The sequence below is a fragment of the Mustela nivalis genome (genome assembly GCF_964662115.1).
Source record: "Mustela nivalis genome assembly, chromosome: 8".
NCBI classification, from domain to species: domain Eukaryota; kingdom Metazoa; phylum Chordata; class Mammalia; order Carnivora; family Mustelidae; genus Mustela; species Mustela nivalis.
In genome coordinates, this window is record NC_139027.1 from 23,212,229 (window position 1) to 23,224,260 (window position 12,032).

Below are 12,032 nucleotides of genomic sequence, written 5' to 3' on the forward strand. Positions count from 1 at the left end.
CCTAGGAGCCCGACTCAAGGCACTCACTGCACGGCTGGTTCCACGCCTCCCAGAAGGCCAGCCCTGACCTGGAGGGACAAGGGATGCTGGCCACACTATTGTTCTGAAACATTAAAGGTTGCCTTTGAGTTCAGAAGTTATTTTTGTGACTGTTGTTCTAAGCTTACCATTCTGAAAGGTCTCGTGTGGTGAAAGCTTAAGTCAAGGGTGGAAAACACAGGCTGGGAACGAGAGCTCCCCAAATCTTGAGCAGAAGAGTCTGGAAAAATAAAGCAGGAAGTCTACCACCACCCCTGATTCTGAGGGCGTTCACCAGACTGAGCTTCTGCAAGAGCTGATGGTCAAGGGAATCAGAAGATACTGGTCTTTACAGAAAAGACATCTTCAAGTGTTTCACATGTGCCTTAAAGAATAAATCTTAGAGGTCGAATCCTTTTATTCTGAGCCAAATATACAGATTGTGTGGAAGACCAGGTTTTCTACCCAATGGCATTCCCCTGAGCTCAGTAACAGTTTCTCTTTTTTAGTATAAAGAGGGTGTTGTAAGCAGAAAAGATGTATACAGTGGCAGAGAGGCAAGAAACAGCATTTCTCTTGCTGACTAGAACATCAAGGACAGCTGGAAAATGGGGTGTCAGGGGGCAGCCACAGAAAGGCTCAGAAAGCAGACAGGGGATGGATCCTGGAGGCCTTTGTGCACAAGGTGGGATGCCTTGGGTTTTATCACCATAGATCCTCATGACGACTCGCACCTACAGACGATCCTCACCTCTCACACATTTGATAGGCACAAATTCTCCTACTCATTAAAATTTATTGGTAACTCTGAGGTCGATCCTTGCAGTGCTTTTGTGATGATCCACTCACATGGCAGAGCAGCAAAAAGTTTTGTGCCTGATCCCAACTGAGGTCAGAAAAGGTGATGCTCTTAATGTTTCAGCTCTCACAGTGCAAGTGAATGCCTTTTCTGCCACTCATTTAGTGCCACATTTTACACATTTTTATGCTTTGTGTTAGTGATTTCACTGTTTAACATAGTCCCCAAGCATGGTGCTGGAGTGCTGCAGAGCAAGGAGCCAGAGGAAATGTGTGTGTGCGATATCTTCATGCGGGCACGGGTTATAGTACCACTGGCAAGTTCAATGTCAGCAAATCAATGATACATATACAGTAAGAGGTCTACAAGCACACACACGCACACAACAGGGTTCTGTATGGACACAGTAATTAAACTGTTGTGACCAGAGGCTCGTGGGCACCTGACTCTGTATTCCCCATAAGAGCACTGGCTCCATGTTCGCTGCTACTGTGTTCTCAAGGACGTTACAGAACATGACTACTGCAAACAAAGAGAATCCACTGATCCACTGTACTTGGCATGGCGTTGCTCTATTTCACTTTTAAATTTGCTTCTCTCAAACAAAGAACCTAGTCTCACAAGGCTGTCTTCCCCACGGCCCTCTTATCTACTAAGCGATGGAGCCAGGACTTGAACCCAAATAGTCTGACTCCTGCTCCCTCCATACTTCTATTCTGAAAGGTTACAGATCCCAAAACAGCAGCCAAGCCAGTATTGCCGAGGTCTCAGAAGGTGGCAGGCGGCCAGGCCATCACACCGAAGGATAATTCAGGGCTTCTGCAAGGAGGCCTCATCGGCTCTCGGTTGGATGGAATGGCTAGGGAAAGACGGAGAACCCTGCCCGGGCTGAGCCGGGCTTCAGAAGGACTCACCCTATCAGTGGCCTGTTACAGGACCCACAGCAAGCTGCCGGCAGCCCTGGGGGGAGCCTGGTGTCTGAGTTACATCACAGCAGTCCCGTCTGTATGCTCGATATTCCCTCCTTCTGCCTCCAAGTGCTGCTGTGTCTCTGAGGAAGACTGAATGGTCTAGGAAGGCAATCCAAAGAGAAGATGGGGTTCTGGGGGGCAAACCATGCAGAAGAGGGCATGGGGGTGAGACAGAGCTGCAGTTTTCCTCTTGGGCTATGTTCTTTTGAGATCTTAGATGCCTGCTCTGTATTCAGCTGGTCTGCATGGCAGTATAAACACCACTAGTGAGTGGCGAAATGTGCATGAGTATGTACGTGCGTGTGAGCGTCTATGTGCCTGTGTGTACGCACATGGCAAATGGGGTGGGGGAATCCAAAATATCAGAAAAGAGAAGAAAGGAATTTTTGCCCATCTGATATATTCGTAACTGACCATGTCCATGAGATCCCCCTTGGAATCTGCTGAAGCTGTAAGAGCACAAAGTCCTTCCCAGACAAGGTTCCTCCACCATGAAGGGAACCGAAGCTGAAAGACGCTTAACTGAATCGCAGAAGCCTCAGACTACTTGCAGTTTGTCTTAGGAGCCCAGTCCTCCTTCTGAAGGCTTCTGCCTCCACACAGACACTCAGAGCCCCATGGGCTCGCCCCATGTCCACTTTCTAAGAGTGGGGTTTAGTGGTAAAGGGAGCCCACAGGCCAGTGAACCAGAACCCCCACCTAAGACAGAGACATACACCTGACCCTAGCTAGTAAGAGGGTCTTTCTACCTCTCCTGGAACACCTCTCCTGTGTGTGAAGTGGGGGAGGGGTGCCTTCCAGCAGTCACAGAGCTCACCCCGGGCTCCTCTAATGCGAGGGCCTGCAAAACCAGCCAGCTGCTAGCTCTTGTGAGCCCAACTTTACAGTCACACAGCCATGCTTCCCACGGATCGTCTGTGGCTGCCCTCACACCACATGGCAGGGCTGAGCCTCTGTGACAGATACTGCCTGGCCCACAAAGCCTAGAACACCTACTGTCTGTCCCTCTACGGACAAGCTTCCCAACCCCTGCATTTAACGAGATGTATGCGTTTTCCTGCATGACACAGCAATCTGAAACCGGCCCTGTAGGTCCTCCCGCTCCCCTACGGTGCCCAAGGGGGCTCTGCCCTTCCCTGTCAGACAACCGTTTCATTTCATACAGTCGAGGGCTGCGGTCTGCTCTTGGTTCTCCCGTCCCCCCATGGAAAAACCTGCCTCATCCAGTCACTGCTTATACTTGGGAGGAGGACCCATGCCCAGCCTTGCATGCTCCTGCTCTGCTTTCAGAGGAAGCTCCGCATTTCTCACGCCCACCCCACCCGACCTCTACCTCCACCCGGAAATCTTCAGGTTCTTAATTGAAGGTACTTAGTGCCAGATATAATCAGCTTTCCTAGAGACCCTGTCTGGTAAGGTCTGCTTTACCTATTAATCAATCCACAACAAGGCACTTGGCCTTGACCCGAAGAAAGGGACAACCTTGAACCCCGAATTCAGTTCTTCTCATATTAGACCTCTCTCCAGAACATTCTGTGAGCGATGCTGGAATACAAAGAGGAAAATACAGTCCCTGCCCTCCTGGAGTTTACTGCTTAAAGGAAGAGAAAAACACATGCACAGATCATTCAAAAACAACGTGGGATAGGAGGCAATTTATGAAGCCCAGAGGAGGGGCCTCTGACTCAGCCTGGTGGGGGTCAAGGAAAGTTCAAGACAGAGAAAAACCCTTAAGCTGAATATTTTTGGATCAGTAAAACCCACCCAAACCCAGGAAGAGGAAGAAAGCATGGGTTCATGCAGAGGGCTTAATATGGGTGGACCTTCAGTCCCCCACTGAGGATGGAGGACGAAGGGTCCTTCACTCATGTAATAGCCACCACTCAGTGAACACTTGTAACCCTATCTTGTGCCCTTTAAATGTCAGCTTGTGAAATCTTCAAACAAATCACTAGGGAGTCAGCATTAGCCCTGTTGTATCGATCACTGGCACTTAGAGATACGGAGTTCCTTGCCCAGGCTTGTGCAAATGAGAAGGGACAGGGGTTGGGGGTGGAAAGGTGCTTGCTCTCATGTTCAGGCCCAAGCTCCTAACTCTACGTACATTCCTGTCTTCCCTGGAATGGCATGAGCTTTTCTCTGCCACTGAAACACACACTCGGAGCATTTGTAAGAGGTAAAGTTGGGGACTGAATGTGCTCAGGAGGGCTCTATGAATCCTCAGGAAGCTCCTGGGCAGCTCTGCCCTCCCAGCAGCATCCCCTCCTCCAGCGGCACTCACTGGAAGAGAGGCAAATGGTGCTTTTGTACCCGCTCTCTCAGGTCCCCTTAAAACAGCACTTGCCGCCCTGGGTCTACCACTGCGAGGCCTCTGTCTTGTGCCTGAGGATCTGGATGCAGGCTGGGCTGCTGGTAGCCACATGGGGCTCTGCAGCCCCTCAGGGCACAGTCCCTCAGTGCCCCTATCCTCCTGCCTAAGTCTCCATCTTCCTCTGTCCTACAGCCAGGCTGCACTCCAGATTGGCCCCAGCACGACTTTGGCCTGGAAACTGCCAATTGTTTTTTGGTAATGGCATCACCAATGATGGATAACTGTTTTACTCCTTCTTCCAGGCCCCTGGCTGATCTTAAGTACCCAGGACTTAAAAAACAAAAACAAACACAAAAACAAAACAGAGTCAGCAGGTTTATGGCAAGTAAAGAAAGTTCTGTAGGCGGAGCTGCTGCCAAGGCCAGGTCCAGAGCAGCTGGGGAAGATGCAGGTTGGAGCCTGTGGCTGCACCTCCCTTTGGGCCCAGCAGCTGGGGCCCAGCCACAACGATCTGAGGGCCAGGTGTGAGATGACAAAACCAGGAGGCCTCCTTGGAACAGAAGCCAGCTGCTGAGGCTAAAAGGGTCTTGTGAGGCTAACAAACAGTGAGTTTGTTTTCGCCTAAAGGCCCCAAGGGTGTTAGTTATAGTCAGAACAATCTTTTTATATCAAACGCTATGTTTTTGGGCCTCCAATCTCATGTGTGAGCTGTGTTAAGCTCTGGGAGCAGTTACCTGTGGCAGGTACCCGATGCTGGAGAAAGCAGCAGGGTTTCAAGTCAGAGGAGCTGGATGGCCTCCGTCACTTACTGGCCGTGGGACCCAGGGCTCAGCCTGAATCTCCCTGAGCCTGATTCCTCACCTATAAGATGAACAAAGGATGTGTTAGACCATGGAAACTTCACTCAGAGAATCAATCAAGTTAATCTATGCAGAGGGCAGACATACAGTAGTAGCCTAATATTTCCACCGTTTCTGTGAAGAATTCCTCTTTTATATGCTGGATTCTCGTTTCTTTTCAGAGACCTATCAGAACACAACATTTACTGAATCGTATTAATTATACTATAAACTCTCTGTTTCCCATTTGATTGAGAATGTCTTAAGAAGAAAGGTTGTGGGGTGCCTGGGTGACTCAGTGGGTTAAGCCTCTGCCTTTGACTCAGATCAGATCTCAGGGTCCTAAGATAGAGCCCCGGATCAGGCTCTCTACTCAGCAGGGAACCTGCTTCCTCTTCCTCTCCCTCTCTGCCTGCCTCTCTGCCTACTTGTGATCTCTGTCAAATAAATAAATAAAATCTTAAAAAAAAAAAAAGAAGAAGAAAGGTTGTATCTTGGTTTTCTTTGTATATCTCACACTTAATACATAGCACATGTGCCCCCCCCCCCAAAAAAATCTTTTTGCACATGGAACATTCTCCAGAATAGATCACATCCTGGGACACAAATCAGGTCTCAACTGGTATCAAAAGATTGGGATCATTCCCTGCATATTTTCAGACCACAATGCTCTGAAGCTAGAACTCAATCACGAGAGGAAATTTGGAAAGAATCCAAATACACAGAGATTAAAGATCATCCTTCTAAAGAATGAATGGGTCAACAAGGAAATTAAAGAAGAATTGAAAAAATTCCTGGAAACAAATGATAATGAAAACATAATGGTTCAAAATCTGTGGGACACAGCAAATGCAGCCCTGAGAGGAAAATATATAGTAATACAAGCCTTTCTCAAGAAACAAGAATGGTCTCAAACACACAACCTAACCCTACACCTAAAGGAGCTGGGGAAAAAACAACAAAGAAAGCCTAAACCAAGCAGGAGAAGAGAAATAAGATCAGAGCAGAAATCAATGAAATAAAAACAAAAACAAAAAACAAAAACAAAAAAACCCCTCAATAGTATAGATCAACAAAACTAGGAGCTAGTTCTTTGAAAGAATTAATAAGACTGATAAACCCCTGGCCAGACTTATCAAAAAGAGAAGAGAAAGGACCCAAATAAATAAAATCATGAATGCTAGAGGAGAGATCACAACCAACACCAAAGAAATACAAACAATTTTTAAAACATATTATGAGCAACTATATGTCAGCAAATTTGACAATCTAGAAGAAATGGATGCATTCCTAGAGACATATAAACTACCACAGCTGAACCAGGAAGAAAGAGAAAACCTGAACAGACCCATAACCAGTAAGGAGATTGAAGATGTCATCAAAAATCTCCTAACAAACAAGAGCCCAGGGCCAGATGGCTTCCCAGGGGAATGCTACCAAGCATTTAAAGAATTAATTCCTATTCTCCTGAAACTGTTCCAAAACACAGAAATGGAAGGAAAACTTCTAAACTCATTTTATGAGGCCAGCATTACCTTGATGCCAAAACCAGACAAAGATCCCATCAAAAAAGAGAATTACAGAGCAATATCCTTGATGAACACAGATGTGAAAATTCTCACCAAAATACTAGCCAATAGGATCCAAAAGTACATTAAAAAGATTATTCACCACGACCAAGTGGGATTTATTCCAGGGCTGCAAGGTTGGTTCAACATCCACAAATCAATCAATGTGATGCAATACATTAATAAAAGAAAGAACAAGAACCATAAGATACTCTCAATAGATGCTGAAAAAGCATTTGGAAAGTACAGCATCCTTTCCTGATCAAAACTCTTCAAAGTGTAGGGATAGAGGGCACATACTCAATATTATCAAAGCCATCTATGAAAAACCCACCACAAATATCATTCTCAATGGAGGAAAACTGAGCTCATTTCCACTAAAGTCAGGAACACGGCAGGGATGTCCATTATTACCACTGTTATTCAACATAGTACTAGAAGTCCTAGCCTCAGCAATCAGACAACAAAAAGAAATTAAAGGCATCCCAATCGGCAAAAAAGAAGTCAAACTATCACTCTTTGCAGATGATATGATACTATATGTGGAAAACCCAAAAGACCCCACTCCGAATCTGCTAGAACTTGTATAGGAATTCAGTAAAGCATCAAGATATAAAATCAATGCACAGAAATCAGTTGCATTTCTTTACACCAATAGGAAGACAGAAGAAAGAGAAATTAAGGAGTCAGTCCCATTTACAATTGCACCCAAAACCATAAGATACCTAGGAATAATCCTAACCAAAGAGGCTAAGTATCTATACTCAGAAAACTATAAAGTATTCATGAAAGAAACTGAGGAAGACACAAAGAAATGGAAAAATGTTCCATGCTCATGGATTGGAAGAATAAATATTGTGAAAATGTCTATGCTACCTAAAGCAATCTACACATTTAATGCAATCCATATCAAAATACCACCCTCTTTTTTTTCAAAGAAATCGAACAAATAATCCTAAAGTTTATATGGAATCAGAAAAGACCTCAAATAACTAGAGGAATATTGAAAAAGAAAGCCAAAGTTGGTGGCATCACAATTCTAGACTTCACGCTCTGTTATAAAGCTGTCATCATCAAGACAGTATGGTACTGGCACAAAAATAGACACATAGATCAATGGGACATAATAGAGAGCCCAGAAATAGACCCTCAACTTTATGGTCAATTAATCTTCAACAAAGCAGGAAAGAACGTCCAATGGAAAAAAGACAGTCTCTTTAACAAATGGTGTTGGGAAAATTGGACAGCCACATGCAGAAAAATGAAATTGAACCATTTCCTTACACCACACATGAAAATAGACTCAAAATATATGAAAGACCTCAATGTGATAAAGGAATCCATCAAAATCCTTGAGGAGAACACAGGCAGCAACCTCTTTGACCTCAGTCACAGCAACTTCTTCCTAGGAACATCGCCAAAGGCAAGGGAAGCGAGGGCTAAAATGAACTATCGCGACTTCATCAAAATCAAAAGCTTTTGCACAGCAAAGGAAACAGTTAACAAAACCAAATGACAACTGACAGAATGGGAGAAGATACTTGCAAACAACATATCAGATAGAGGGCTAGTATCCAAAATCTATAGAGAACTTATCAAACTCAACACCCAAAGAACAAATAATCTAATCAAGAAATGGGCAGAGGACATGAACAGACATTTCTGCAAAGAAGACATCCAGATGGCCAGCAGACACATGAAAAAGTGCTCCATATCACTCAGCCTCAGGGAAATACAAATCAAAACCACAATGAGATACCACCTCACACCAGTCAGAATGGCTAAAATTAACACATCAGAAATGACAGATGCTGGTGAGAATGCAGAGAAAGGGGAACCCTCCTACACTGTTGGGAATGCAAGCTGGTGCACCCACTCTAGAAAAACAGCATGGAGTTTCCTCAAAAAGTTGAAAATAGAGCTACCCTATGACCTAGCAATTGCACTACTGGGTATTTACCCTAAAGATACAAATGTAGTGATCCGAAGGGGCACATGCACGCAAATGTTTATAGCAGCAATGTCCACAATAGCCAAACTATGGAAAGAACCTAGATGTCCATCAACAGATGAATGGATAAAGAAGATTAGGTATATATATACAATGGAATACTATGCAGCCATCAAAAGAAATGAAATCTTGCCATTTGCGACAATGTGGATGGAGCTAGAGGGTATTATGCTTAGGGAAATAAGTCAATCAGAGAAAGACAACTATCATATGATCTCTCTGATATGAGGAAGTGGAGATGCAACGCGGGGGATTTGGCGGCTAGGAAAAGAATAAAATAAATGGGGAGAGAGACAAACCATAACAGACTCTTAATCTCACAAAACAAACTGAGGGTTGTTGGGGGGAAGGGGGTAGGGAGAGGGTGGTGGGGTTATGGACATTGGGGAGGGTATTTGCTATGGTGAGTGCTGTGAAGTGTGTAAACCTGGCGATTCACAGACCTATACCCCTGGGACTAATAATACATGATATGTTAATAAAAAAATTTTAAAAATGTTTAAAAGTCCTGTTAAATGAATTCATGCATCCATGTGCTTAAGTAGAATAAAGAATAACTATCAGAAATTTCCATATGTATTTATTAAAATCTTTTTCTCCATGGTTCTCTCCTTTTCTTGCCCTTCCTGCTTTCTTGCACTGATTGAGCAAACATTTGGTGGCGAGTTCTTCTGTGACATCCCCACTCTGGGTACTTTGGAGGACATATTGGTGCACAAGCCATGTTCCTCTAATTCTCCTCATTCTGTAGGAGTAACAGCACGGGTCTAAAACCAAAATGGAGGCATGGGTCATGTCTTGTAAGGAACCTCTATGGTGTTCAAAGTGCTCCATGAGTTTAGAGGAAGGAGCAACCCCTGGGGTTGCAATGGCAGCTTCGCAGAGTGCACGGTCTTTGAACAGCCCCTCTGGGTTTGTGTCTCCCTGGCCTGGGTTCTGAAACTTTCTTACAGTACTCTCAGACAAAAAAAGACGCTAGTGATTAGAATATAGACAAAATGAAGGAAAAAAAAAAAAGACTCCTGGCCATTGGCCAGACCTCACTGTAATGAAGAAGAACTTTCCAGTGAGACTTCACACTGAGAACAGTCCCATGGCACAAGCCAGCCACTAGAGTCTGAGGCCAGGTGAAGGCCACTTGGGGCCCCGGCACTGCCAGGGATGGCTTTATCCTGTTCTGTCCCTCGTGGATGCCCACCATTAACGTGACCTGGTGTGCATCTGTGTCTGCTTCGTCCCTGTGCTTCAGACTCTGTGCCCCTCCACCCTCTGAGCATTACCTGATAGCCAATACAGCACCAGGGATGCAGTACAGTCTCCGTCAGTCTGATAAGACAAAACAAGGCAAAAATCACACGAGAGGCTGCTGTCATATCTACAGATTGGTTTTCCTTGGGTCATGGCCAAGCTTCATATAATCAGCTGTGATGGGGGAGTAGGAGGGGGTCCAGGGGGCCCATGGTACAACGTGGCATGTGTTACTGAAGGGACCTCCAATGACCAGCTCTCTCAGAAGGCTCTGGGCAGACTCTGTTAGAAGAATACCGATGGGGGTGAGCACTCTGAATGGCAGGCCCAATCTTGCCCTGAAGCTCGGGAGAGGTGTATGGGAGGTGGGGTACAGGGAAAACAGAGGGAACATTCCAGTGGAAAAAACAAGTGGAGGCTTGGGGACAGCAACGCTCAGGACAAAGCTATCACTCTAGATTTTGTGATCCTGGCTTGGCCTTTGGAAAGTCAGGATTTGGAGAAGTTCCAGAAAACCAAGATTATTTATTACATGATAAATACTGATCCTTGGTAAAAGGAGAAACACTAATTCAGAAATGAGTAGGTTTATACCTAGGAAAGTTTTAAAACACAGAATGCATTAATAGGGATGAAAAAATGTATTGTTGGTTTTGGTTTTTTGTTGTTGTTGGTTTGTTGTTGTTGTTGTTGTTGTTTTGAAAAGCCATGTCTAAATTTAACATAAAGTTTAGTTCAAACCGTACAGGACAATACAAGGTTGGCAGTCCTGAGAGGCAGATGGCTTGGAAGTGAACCCTGTTAACAACATCGTTGGTAATTCAAATGTATTCCCAAAGATACCAGACAGGTATTCCTCCCAAGATCTCATTAAAGATCCAACAGGGCAGGAGGGTTTCATCAGCAGACCAGAGCGCTCAGCAAAGGGGAAAGGAAATCATCTGATACATATTGACCGATTACAGATGACACCACATCCTAGAATACACACAGAGTTGGCCAGAAACGAGGAAGACGTGAAGCTGTCTGGCAAACTCCAGCAGGGGCAAGCACAATGGGACCTGGAGTCAGAATGGAGACAAGCACAGTTAGTTTCCAACGAGCCTGATCCAGACTCACTCGAACACGGGGTGGATGAAGCCTGCAGCACGATGAAGAAACATCAAGATTAAAAGGAAAGGTCCCCAGTGGAATTTGAGAAAATGTTACATTAACAAAACAAGACCAGGGTGCCTTTTCTTTTTTTAATATCAGAGGATAATAAAGATGTCTTGGAAAACAAAAATATAATTTCTAAAGTAAAAATAAATAAGCAGAATCATTAGAAGATAAAGTCGAGGACAACTTTCAGAAGGTAGAACAACTACAACAAAAAAAAAAGCTAAAGTGATTGATGCAAAATATTTAGAAAGGAGATACAGTGGTCAATTCAGAAGGTCTAGATTCAATTGATAGGGTTCCTAAGAGAAAACATAGTGTCAAGGAGGATGAAAGACACTGCAAGGACCAAGCCTTCCACGAGCTCATAAAAACTATCGGGACCCGGGGTGGGGGGAGGAGAGGGAAAGGAGGTGTGTTTACTTACAGAAGAAAACCATTCGGGCTGACAGCATATTCCTCATCGGGAGCATTGGATGCTAGACTCTAATAAGAATATCTTAAAGGCTGAGGAAAAAGTATTTTCTTCTCGAGTTTTATAATCAGGAAATTGATGAATCAAGTGTGAAAGGAGAATGAAAGTATTTCAGACCCGTAAAGCCTCAGGAAGTTAATATTCCACATATCCTCTCTTAAAAGTTGCTTTCAGGTGTACTTCAACAAATTAGGGATTGGAAAAAACAAAGAGGCAGCTAAGGGATCCAGGAAATAATGGATGCAACAAGGATGACAATACCAAAAAACATCTTAGTGGGAGAGCCTAAGGATGAATGAGGGAGCCTCGGCCCTCTCAAAAGGAAGTTCAAAGTGGAAAAAAAAGAAAAAAGAAAGAAAAAAAAACCACCTAAAAACAAACAGAGTAAAAAGGAGTGGGAGGAGGGAGGGAAAAGGGACTCCACAGAACGGAGTGTGAAATCTCATCTGGAAGGATAAAAGCCCAGTAAAACCCGGCAATAAATAGAGAGAAGCACTTAGACATCCCAGAAAAACAAAAAGCTCTCCAGAAAGCTATGGTCCCAATAAGAAGCGGTGGGCTCAACAAAGGACAGACGGGAGATCGTTATCCTTGAAGAAAAAATGAAATGGATGCTGAACAACAGACTGAGTGA